Genomic DNA, 11071 nt, shown 5'->3' on the forward strand with positions numbered 1-11071 from the left:
ATTTTCTTCCTCCATCTCCCAGATTTTACATGGCTCGAGAGAGAAGACACTGGTTTATTCATTATTTTTATAGCCCAATGTTTTTACTGAGCAAAGTGGCCCCATAAGGAGATGATCAGAGGAACTGGACGGAAATACTAATTTTTGCCCCTCGCCAGTATATATCCTTGGGCCCGTTGCTTGGGCCCGTTGCTTAACCCCTTTGTGCCTCAGCGTCTCCATCTATAAAGTGTGAACAATTCCAGTGTGGAAGAGTCACTCTAAAGGCTCCATAGGAGAATGTGTGGGCAAAGCACCAGCCCACTGGAGCCCTCAGTGACACGTAAGGCCCCTCTCTGACTCAGAGCCCTCTGACAAGCTCTCAGCGCCTTCATACTGAACTGAAAACTAGAGAAAAACATCCCCCCTCACTTTGTCCTTATGGTTCTTCATTTCTCCTTTTACAAACGTGCTGCCATACACACTGCAGACATCACACTCGGTCTTTTCACCGTTATTCATCTCGTTTCATTTAAACTTCAAGTAAAAGGTTCACCTTGTTTCTACCCTACGCGCGCGCGCGCGCACACACACACACACACACACACACACACACACACACGCACGCACACTGTGTAGGTTCACCTGGAGTCCATGGACTGGAAGAGCTGGAGAGAAACTGAGAGTACGTGTTGCCGGGGAAGAACATTCCTGCACCCTCTTAGAGGCACGGGTCTGAAACTTAAACCGACAGAGACAGATTAACGAAGGAAAAGCTCACGCGCTTGATTGAATTTGCACGTGTGTGTGGGAGTCTCCACGAGCGAACAGAGTGGAAGAAGTGGCCAGAGCAGGATGCTTTTATACCTTTTAGACCAAGAAAGAGTACGTTTGTGCAGAATCGACTAGATCAGTGGGGTTTGGGGATAGTCCGGCTAGGGCTACATCATCTTCATCTTCCTTCACTAGGAAGATAAGAGTGAGTTTAACAAGATTTGTTTGCAGATTCCTCTGGTGCCTTCTCTGGGCTGATAAGAGTCTCCAGGAAAAGGAGAATTTATTTCCTGCCTATAAGAAGAAAAAGTGGTTTTCTTTGTTTTTGTTTTTCCCCTGCATTTACTGCTTCTAAGTTGCCCTCAGCTCCAGATAATTTTTATGTTAAAGGGGCATATTTCAGGGTGACATTTTCTGGTTTCCTTCACTGTCTTTCTCAAATGGGTACAGACGCCAGGGCTCCTGGCTGGGGCATCGCAGTGGCGGGGGGTGGGGCAGTGTGGCACTGGCAGAGCTCCCAGCGCCCATGTCGGTGTGCGTGTGCTTCATCCTCATCTCTCCGCCTTCTTTCTCTGCTCCGGCCATGGGCCCTGGCCATCCCACCCTCAGATTCCCGTCCTGTCCTCCCATCTTCCCCTGCTTCCTCTGTCTGACCCGCCTGCCACAGAGCCAGGGCTGGTATCCTGACCGCTCACGTGTAGGAACACAGGCGCGGGGCTCCTCAGAGGCCACAGCCCCAGGGCTTGGATTCCCCCCTGTTTCTAAGACGGACGACACGGGGCTTATTTGCAATGTAGGTGTTTACACCGCACACCCCGCATTCACGCCGCTGCCTTTCTGTTTAGCTGTTGCTCCTTGATCTTGGCAGCTGACGGGAGACTTTGATGTGGGGATATATTGCAGTTTCTAAAGGAAGGAGACGTTGGTGGGAGGATTTAGAGCTGTTTGAAGAATTCCTCCGACTGGCAGTTGTCTGGAGGGAGAAGCTGGTGGTACTCTCCCGGCTGGGGCAGCTTACCTGAGCCCTCTTTCTCTCTGAGAAGGAGAGAAAGGAAACTGGAGTGCTTCCAAATAAAGACCTCAGTAATGAGATTTGATCTGAAGGGATTTGTTATTGAACTCCAAGAATTGCCAGATGCGATCCACGGCACCAGCAGATTTTGCTTCTTCCAGACAGGCAAAGGGGCTGCCCCAGTGGGGGAGGGGCCTGGGGCGGGGGAGGTATTTATCGACCCCTTCCCCGGTCCATTTCCCCTGTACATTCTTCTGCCGTGAGAGACTTCCTCTGTTCTGTTGCAGCAACTCTCAGCAAGTGCATAGTGCTTTCTGGGGACCTCGCCTTTGTAAAGAGATCCACAGTGATACAGTAGAGATTTTAATGTGCAGTGCTGGGTTTTAATAGACTGTTAAACTACAGCATTACACATTAGCGGGCTACGGCACGATTTCAGAAATATAGAAGATGTGCCCTCGGGAAGGCGCTATTTACTTTAATGGAGAGATGCTGCAATAGACTGAAAATCTCTGCAGAGAGAGAGCAGGGGAAAGCAGGGGGAGAGAGGGAGAGCGGGTCCGGGGGCTGTGGCCTGGGCTGAAGCAAGCCCTCTTGTCTCCACACAGGGCCTGGGAAGGCGTGTCCTCGCGGCTTGAAACCGGCCCAGGCCCTGATGACTTGTGGCTCCCTGTTACTGAAAGATTTTTGCCAAACTTGTGAGTTTCAAGGTCCAGGCTCATCTTACCAGCCTCAAGGTTGAAGTGACTTTGAGGCATACTGTCATTTGTCTTAGTTCATCAGGGTCTGGAGCTTTCATTTTTATGGTGTGTTCTATTCTCCATGGCCTGAATGACAGGAGAATAGGGCAGATAATCCTCTTCTTTGGAAAGGTCGTTTTGCTCCAAGATTTTTTTTCTCCCAAGTGCCACCACCCCAGCACATACCCACAAGTTTGTACACACAGACACACACACACACACACACACATCAACATTTTGTCTTGGCCATAAATAAGGAAATTCAGGAATAAATAAGGAAACTCTGTTCCCCTCTCCTCATTTCGGGGGAGGTTGGGCCAAGTCTCTTCCCAAGAGCAAATGAGCAGATTTCTGATTAGCTGTGATGCCAGGGATGGACTTGGTAGCTGGAAGATCCTACCCAGCCATTATGCTAAGTAAAACTCTGGACAGGTTGTTCTCCACCTGTATTCTACAGTAGAAATAAACCTTGAGAACAGAGCCACCCAAGCCTTACCCAGATGAGAGCTGTGAACAGCATTTTCCAAAAATTCTATCATCTCATATGCCTTTTCCTACTGTGCTTTCCTGCTGCACAGCAACATTTAAAAACCAAATTGCAAATTCTAAAAAGAGACCAGTGTCTTCCCAGGATATGCTCCCCGAAACACCCTCTTTCTGCAAACACAGGCCCACAGGAAGCCTGGAGGAGGCAGGAAGAAATGGAAAGATGAGGGAAATAAGCCCCAAATCACCAGTACACAGGACTCCCCCATCTGCCTAAATAGTTGGCTCATTCAGCCTTGGAAGTAGCTGTGTTCTCACTCACTCAGTGACATCTTACTCTGGGTCAGCAGACGAATGTTAATTTCATTCCCACTTTCTTTGTGTGTTATTATTATCAGGAAGGATGACTGGCTTTCTTTTTCCTTTTCAAAATGGTGGCCTCGTGAGTAGGTAAGCAAGCCACCTCCCGCAGGGGCAGGACTTTCCTCCTGCAGCCGACGCCTGTCATCTCACCGTCATAGCTTCTTCCCAGTGGGGCTTGAAAGCACACATACGAGAAGGGAGTTTCCCAGACCGCATCCTTAAACCTTTTCAAAAATACATTATAAAAATAACACGCACATGGTTAAACCTTTTTTCCCCAACCGCGCAGGACCATATAAAATATTAAGGAAATGTCTTCTTCTGCCTTCTCCCTAGTCTCACTCCTCAGAGGGAACCACCGTTAACAGTGTCAATTTCTAGTTCTTTTCTTTTGATAGTTATTATTGTTTTAAACAATATGTATTCTTCGTTTCCATTCAAGAAGCTGTCGTAACGATTCCCTATGATGAAAGGAGATAAAAATGCATGTCTCCACCTTGGTTATTCTTCCACTTCTTAAATTGGCTCAGCATCTTTAGGTAACAGCTTAGGTCAATTGCCATCTTAGCAACAACTAGTTAAGAGTGAGCTAAAGCAGTTAGGTTAAGTGCTCAGAGGGGTAACAGGAAAGGCTAGAAAGGAAGGATGAAACTCCAAGGGGGATGAGGCAAGGAGTTGTAGACAAATTTCTTTTACCGAATGGTTCTGTCAGGTCATGCAGCTGTTCCTCACCCTCACCCTCAACCCCTCCTCCCTGTTAGTTACAGGATTTTAGGCATGAGAAGAAGAAAGGCTTGATGAGCAAGGTGAGGGCTTGATTTAAGAGCCTCAGGTATCTCACATTTGTCTTCAGTCATTCAAAAAACATGTATATTCATGCCGGCAATAAATAGTTCATTGCATCTGGTAGTAGATTGCTACAAGACGCCCAGTTCTTCGGCCCAGTTCTTCACCCTTTCCTCTATTTATGCCCTTCGCCCCGTAACTTTGTGTTGTCCTTCTGATCCGTGTTATAAGAAACCTATGGGGCAGAGCTGTTCCAGCTAAGCCGCCCCAGCCAAACTGCAGGGGGAGAGCCAGCCCAGTGGGATCAGGTCCCCACGGACCTGTCAAAAGCAAATGTTGATGGTGGCAAGCCAATGCCATTTTATCATTCGTGTTATGCCACAATTATGTGGCAATAGTAACTGACACGCACCCCTGTGATCTTCCAGGAGCTGGTCGTACCACTGGGGAGGGCGGCAGAGAGCGAAGCTGAGCCACGACTCTCTTGGCGCTTACATGCCGGTCGAGCACTGTACAGTTTGCGCACGTGCATTACCCATTCATCCCTCCTAACCCTATGTGTCAGTCCCGGTTTTGAGATGAGGAAACTGAGGCTAATGATGACAACCTAGTAAGTGCCAGAGCGGGGACTCGAACTCCTGCCTTCTGACTGCAGAGGCTGTCTATCCTCTCTCCGCCACCCCATAGCAACCTCCACCTTCTGCTAAGGTCAGCACCTCTCATTAGATTTACAGAAGAACCTGACTTAGCGGAGAGAGGACGGCTGGTAACTGCAAGTCTGACCCAAAAAGGACTGTTCTGTTATCGACCGAATGAGAAACAAATCTCATTTTTTGCCCCCTGAAATTGTTCTCCCTTGCAATTAAACCAATCTCTGTTTACAAGTATTTAGCATGATTCTAGAAATTACATTTTGAAATTATGCGAACAGAGAGAGAAGGCAGCCCACACAGTGAGTGATTTCTTGTGGGTAATTGGCTGCTGGTTCTGGCTCCAACGATGCCTTCCCTTTTAGGGCATAATTAGCGATTTCAAAGAAAACTGTTAGAAATGGCCTTGGTCTCCAAAGAAAGGCTTTTCTAGCTCCTGACATTAGGAGATCTACTCGAATGCACGCTGGCAACATTTTCTTTTTGTTTTTCTCCTTTTATTTTTCCAAGCTTGGAAAGGCTGTGAATATATGGGACTAGTCCAGATAGGAGAGGAATCCCAGATTTCCATTAGAAAAGTCAGGATCTCTTTCTCCTTTCTTTCCGTCTCCCTATTTTCTTCTTTCAGAGAAGGACACAGAGTATTTGGATTTTGCCGAGGTGTAGTCATTAGGATTAGGTTCAAAATTTTAAACAAAATGAAAGTTTATCTATCTCGCCTATAAGAAAATCTTTCAGCGGTCATGGGCTGCTGTGGTGATTCCACGTTCTGTAAAGACCAAGCTCCTCATGTCTTATATCCTCAAGGTCATCTCATGATGCAAGATGGCTGCTGGAGATTCAGCCATTGCATCCACATTCAACCACTAGGAAGGAGGAGGGGCTAGCTAGCTCCTGCCAGTTGAGTAAGTTACTTTTAGGGATATTTGTGTAAAGTCCCACAAAACAATTGTCCTTACAACTCATTGGCCAAAACAGAAGCACATAGCTGTTTCTGGCTGCAAGAGAGGTTATTATCAGTATAGCTAAATATAGGATTTTGTTACTAAAGGGGAAGAAAAGAGTGGATATTGGGACAGGAAACGAGTTTCTGCCTCAAAAGTAACAGTGGAAGAATGTGGGCAGGTAAAACGAATGTCAGACAGTACAGTTTGGTTGGCTTAAAACTAATATTAAAACTAAAAAGATCTAGTTGATTTGTCAGTGTCGTGCTAGGAGCTTGAGGTATAAAAATGCTTTATCTTTTGCCCCGTTCTGTTCGGCAATGTTACCGCTGATTCAGGGGAAGACCCTGAGAGCCCTCTGCCTTTCCCCATGGTTGGCACAAACCGGGAAGGTTAGCCGTCGTGTCGTATCCAGAATCAGGACCCGGAAGCTCTGGGAAGGCCAAGGTGCTCGGCAGAAAATAACCAGTAAAAAATTAACAGGAAAAAAAATATAAAATTCAATATTTAGATCGAAAAAATGAACTGCACAAGTGCCAGATGAGGCTTAGTTACAGATTTAATCTCCGTGTGTTAAAAGTGAGATGTGGTTATTAAAAGGTATAATTGGATCTGACCTTTGATAGGAAAGTGAAGGTAATATTTACAGAGCACCTACACTATGCCACACCCTTTAATGGGCCCTTCTGATTCCAGAAGGCAAGTGTTGCTGTCCACTGAATCTCAGAGAGACCAAATAGTGGCTCAGTTTCACACAGCTAGGAAGAACAGAGCTCTGCTCTTTCCTCTCCCCACAGATGCGGCCCCTATAGAGTAGTAGGACAGAGGGACTGAGGAGCCCTGTTGTCTTCTGCTGGCCCTGCCTGAAATTCCCTTTGTAGGGATTGCCCCTTGGGGAACGGTTCTAACTGGCTTGAAGAACACTTTAGCCAGGTAGTGTTAACAGCAATTAGTTCATCTGATTAAGCAATTAGCAGTCTTTGTCACTTAGCAGAGATCAGGGGCTCAGAGGAATCAAAGCATAACAGATAAGATACAAAGGAAAAGTGGGAGGGAGGCGCCCCAGGGAGCAGCTCCGAGACCTGCCGAGAGAACCGGAAGCCTGTGGAGGGGAGCGGGCTGGGAGACAGCGCACTTGCACTGGTAGACAGAGTGAAGCGGCTCGGACGGCCCACAGCACCTCGGCACCATCCTTTGGGACAGATGAGGAAATCGAGCCGCAGGGTCAAACAAGAATTTCCCAGGTGGTGGGTTCCAGCTGGCCAGTTCCATGGATCTCAGCTCTGACTGCCCACAGAATGACCCGAGGACTCCTAAAAATACTTGTGCTGAGGCCCAACTCCACACCAATTAAATCGGTATATTGAGGAAAGGGGCACGGGTGTTGGTAGATGTAAAAGGCTCCCAAGTGATTCTAATGCTCAACAAGGGTGGGTGGGCTTGGAGGCCCTTGAGGTGGGTGGCTCAGGCAAGAGGTGCAGCTCCATCACGGATTTTCCCTGGTAGGAGGGGAGGTGGTGGGTGCCCCTGTTTGCTGGGGAATTTCATCGCTTGGACACAGCCTTCCCTCTGCCCAGTTTCGTGGCTTTGGGGATGAAAGCACTTCCTCATCAAAGGTTGAGAATCCCAGGAGAATGAAGGATCACAGATCCTGGAGCCGTTCAGTCTGGCCTCTTTATTCCTCCCAGGACATGGATGAATTCCCCTCTATTCCGCCCTCGCTTTTGAACCCTCCGTGGCTTCATTTCTGCCTAGAACGCCCCACTCCACCATGAGCTCTCGTCATTCAAGCAGGTCTGAAATAGCCGCTCTTATATGAATCAGTCCCCAGTTTCAAGAATGAGAGGGTTTCTCTGCTTCTCTTTGCTTGAGTATGCAATGTCCTCAGTGCATTTACTCTTTGCTGTTATAAACTGCCCCAGATCTTGCACCGATTCCATGCAAATCACTAAAGAAGTTGGCTAGGCGTAGGACTCGGGATTTACCCCCAAGATCCTAACTCCAAAGGTCCAGAGTGGGCTTTAGGAATCTGTCTTACTAAATTTACTGCCTGCTTTTGCCAGGTTCACCCCTTGGCGTATACAACGTAGTATAAAATGTTAAGGAGGAACTCTTCTTAGAATACTGCAGTCTTCAGGCAATCCTATGTGTATGTTTGGGGAAGGGAAGTTGTTTAATTGTGTTACGCAGGAATCCCCAGGCATGCATCCTTCTGCTTCAAAAGGAGAGAAGGTTGAAGAAATTCATTCTTATTTTATACCCCAAGTAAGAAGTGACTTTTTCCAGCAAAAGAAATGTAGAATTCCCCTTGCATCTTTCCAGGGTGGAGAATGCTGAAGGCAGCAGAGGATGAAGCAGGATTACAGGCACAGAGCAAAGGGGAGAGAGGGGAGCTGTGGGCAGCCCGCATGTTGTAGGAGTTTTAGAAAGACTAACCTTTGAAAAAACTTAGTTGATAGAAACCGTAAGATAAAACTTAAAATTTCTTGCAAATGAAACAAGAGACTCTCCAGCTTCATTCCCTACAAGGATATATGAAGGGAGAGCTGGCAACATCTCCACCAAGAGACCTCGAGATCAGACCGGGTCAGACACTCTTCTCTTTGCGTTTCTGACTACAGGCGCACCTGGGTCCCCTGAGACGGAGCAAATGAAAATCGATATCAAAGCTCTAAGATACAGTAGCTATACATAAGTAAACACTGGAGTAAAATATACATTTCTAGAATGTCCTCATTCTAGAATGTGGGTTCAGTGATAGTCTTTTTGGTCTTTGGGTAAAATCTTGAGATTAAAAAAAAAATACTTGGCACCGATTATAAATACACAGATTAAGGTATTTGCCTCACTATGACTGTCAAGATTTGGTGCCCAGGAGAATGAGAAAGCAGCACGTTCCCAGCTGGGCGTATTTATTTTACAGGAGCCTGCGACATGTCAGGTTGGTATGCGAAGCAAACATTTTAGCTAAAAGATTGATATAAGTGCAGTGAACGACAGCCACTGTTTCGACCATGGGTTTCTGTCAAGAGCACCTTCTTAAACTGAAAGTTCCTTGAAGGCAGGGACTCTGCTCAGTTCAGGCTTTTCTCTGGTACAACACATCACCTGGATGAGAATCAGCGTTAGAAAAACGCTCTCTCACCAGCAGCCGCCTGTGTGTGCCGGGGACACGAGCAGCCCCTTCTCCGCTTCACCCATCTCTCCATCGTGGGTAGTAATCTTCCTCCTCTTCGCTCGAAATGTTTTATGAGAAATGGAGGATTAAACAAATATAGCCCATTGGGAGAAAGAAAGCCTATGGCTAAAATTGGGCTGACCCGCACTCCTTTGGTTTCAGTGGCTCATTTTCCATATTTCTGTAAGAGTTAAATCTTAACTACTTGTCGCTCTGGAAGAATGATGATCAAGAGTAATTATGTTTAGAGGCACAAATAGCCTAACAAACATGCTATTCGTTGCATATAGACACCCAAAGGAAATCCGAGGTGGAAAGGGAAGTCCAGGAGACACAGATCCATGAAGGGCTGGGAGCTGCTTCAAATGGGATTTGAATTCCCACTTGAGGGGTGGGGGGAGAGAACATAATATTTCTAAATTTAAGTATTGAGAGTGCCAATCTCTGTGCTCTGAGCTGACCCTTTTGCAACCAAAGCCCCATGGAAAGCAATCAGAACCATACAAAGCTGACATTTGTCAAGCTGAGAGCAGCCCCTTCGAACTCCTGTCAAAGTATTTAGATTTACCTAGAATTTTTTTTTTTTTTTAATCGAAAAAGAGATATAACAGCAGAGGATGTTTGGATGTATCTTGAAGTATCTGGAGATGGCAGGGACTTGAGGTCTTAATGAATTTCCCTTCCTCCCTGGCACTTGGGGAGGCCTAACACTGTGGAGAGGTCCTTGAACCTTTTCCCTCGATGATCTATTGCTTTTTCTCAGAAGAGGCCTTGAACTTCTAAGTTCCTTGCATCTTCCCTCCAGAGCCCTTGTAAGATTCTGTTGCTAAATGTATTGTCCTTCTTCAAGGGCTTTCTGAAGACAGGTAGATTCTAATCTCCTTGACGACTCTCTTGCGGCCATTGGCATTTCCCCCACCCTGAAAATCCTCCTCCCCACTTAGCCGCCTCAGAGTGTGTAGTGTGTAAAAGCCCCAGCTGTCATCTCCCTGGATCTGAACTCGGGTATGAAGTCAGAGCGACCGGAGGGAACACGCGCAGTGGTGGAGGCCGCTCTTGTGGGAAGGTGCTGCAAGCTGGGGTGACACTCACTTGTATATTCGGGGCCATGAGGATTTCACGAATATCCAGGGCAGACAAAGTGGGTTACATACCAAAGTTCCCAGGTGAAATTTTAGAGGCAGAGACAATCAGGATGATACAGTCAATGTCAGACATCGTTTGAAACATTTACCTAAATCAGATACTTTTCAATGCAGTAGGGGAGTGTTCTTTACTTGAGGAAGAATAAACAGGGCTCCATAATACACTGACTGTGTGTAGTCTTAAAACCTGTGAAATAATAGTTAAAATTGTGTGGGGTCCATAGCTTTGGTCAGAATCTCAAAGAATTATATGGCACAGGAAAAGTTAAGAACCACTTAATCAGTGACTTGTGCTTTTGGCATGCTTACTCATCCCCCTAGCAACCAGGAGACTTGGGAAAGCAGAAATAGCTCCTCATCAGGATAATATCAATGCTAAGAATATTGCCCAGCACTATTATATTAAAATTCTATCCCCAATGAGAAAGCCTTCCTAAGCAAGACAGAAAACCCAGATACCATAAAAGAAAAGATGGACAAATTTTATTATATAAAACAGAAAGATTTTTATACAAAAAAACAACAAAATTAAAAACAAATGATACTCATAAAAATATTTGTAATCTACATAATAAAAAGTTAATATTTTAATATTCAAAAAGTTTAAAAATTGGGAAAAGACCTAAAGAGTTTATTTATAGATGAGAATAGTCAAACAGCTAATACATATTTAAGAACAAACCTCCCTAGTAATCAGATACATAGAAGCTAAAACAAAGAAACACATTTTTTACCAATTAGATTGAAAAAGTGAAGATCAATAATGTCTAATGTCTAGTCATAAAGTGTTGTGGGAATATAAACTGGTGTAATATTTTCAGAGAGAAATTTGACACTTCTTATTAAATTTAAAATGCATATAATTTTTGATCCAGAAATTTCACTTATAGGAATTTATTCCTCAGAAAAGTCATTTGAGTGTGTACAATGTTTGAGTCAGTCACCTTTAAAATCAGTTTTCAGTGTATTATTGAATTTCTCAACCTCTATATACTACTTCTGTAATTATAAAAA

The sequence above is a fragment of the Pteropus alecto genome, unplaced genomic scaffold (assembly GCF_000325575.1).
Source record: "Pteropus alecto unplaced genomic scaffold, ASM32557v1 scaffold50, whole genome shotgun sequence".
Taxonomy (NCBI): domain Eukaryota; kingdom Metazoa; phylum Chordata; class Mammalia; order Chiroptera; family Pteropodidae; genus Pteropus; species Pteropus alecto.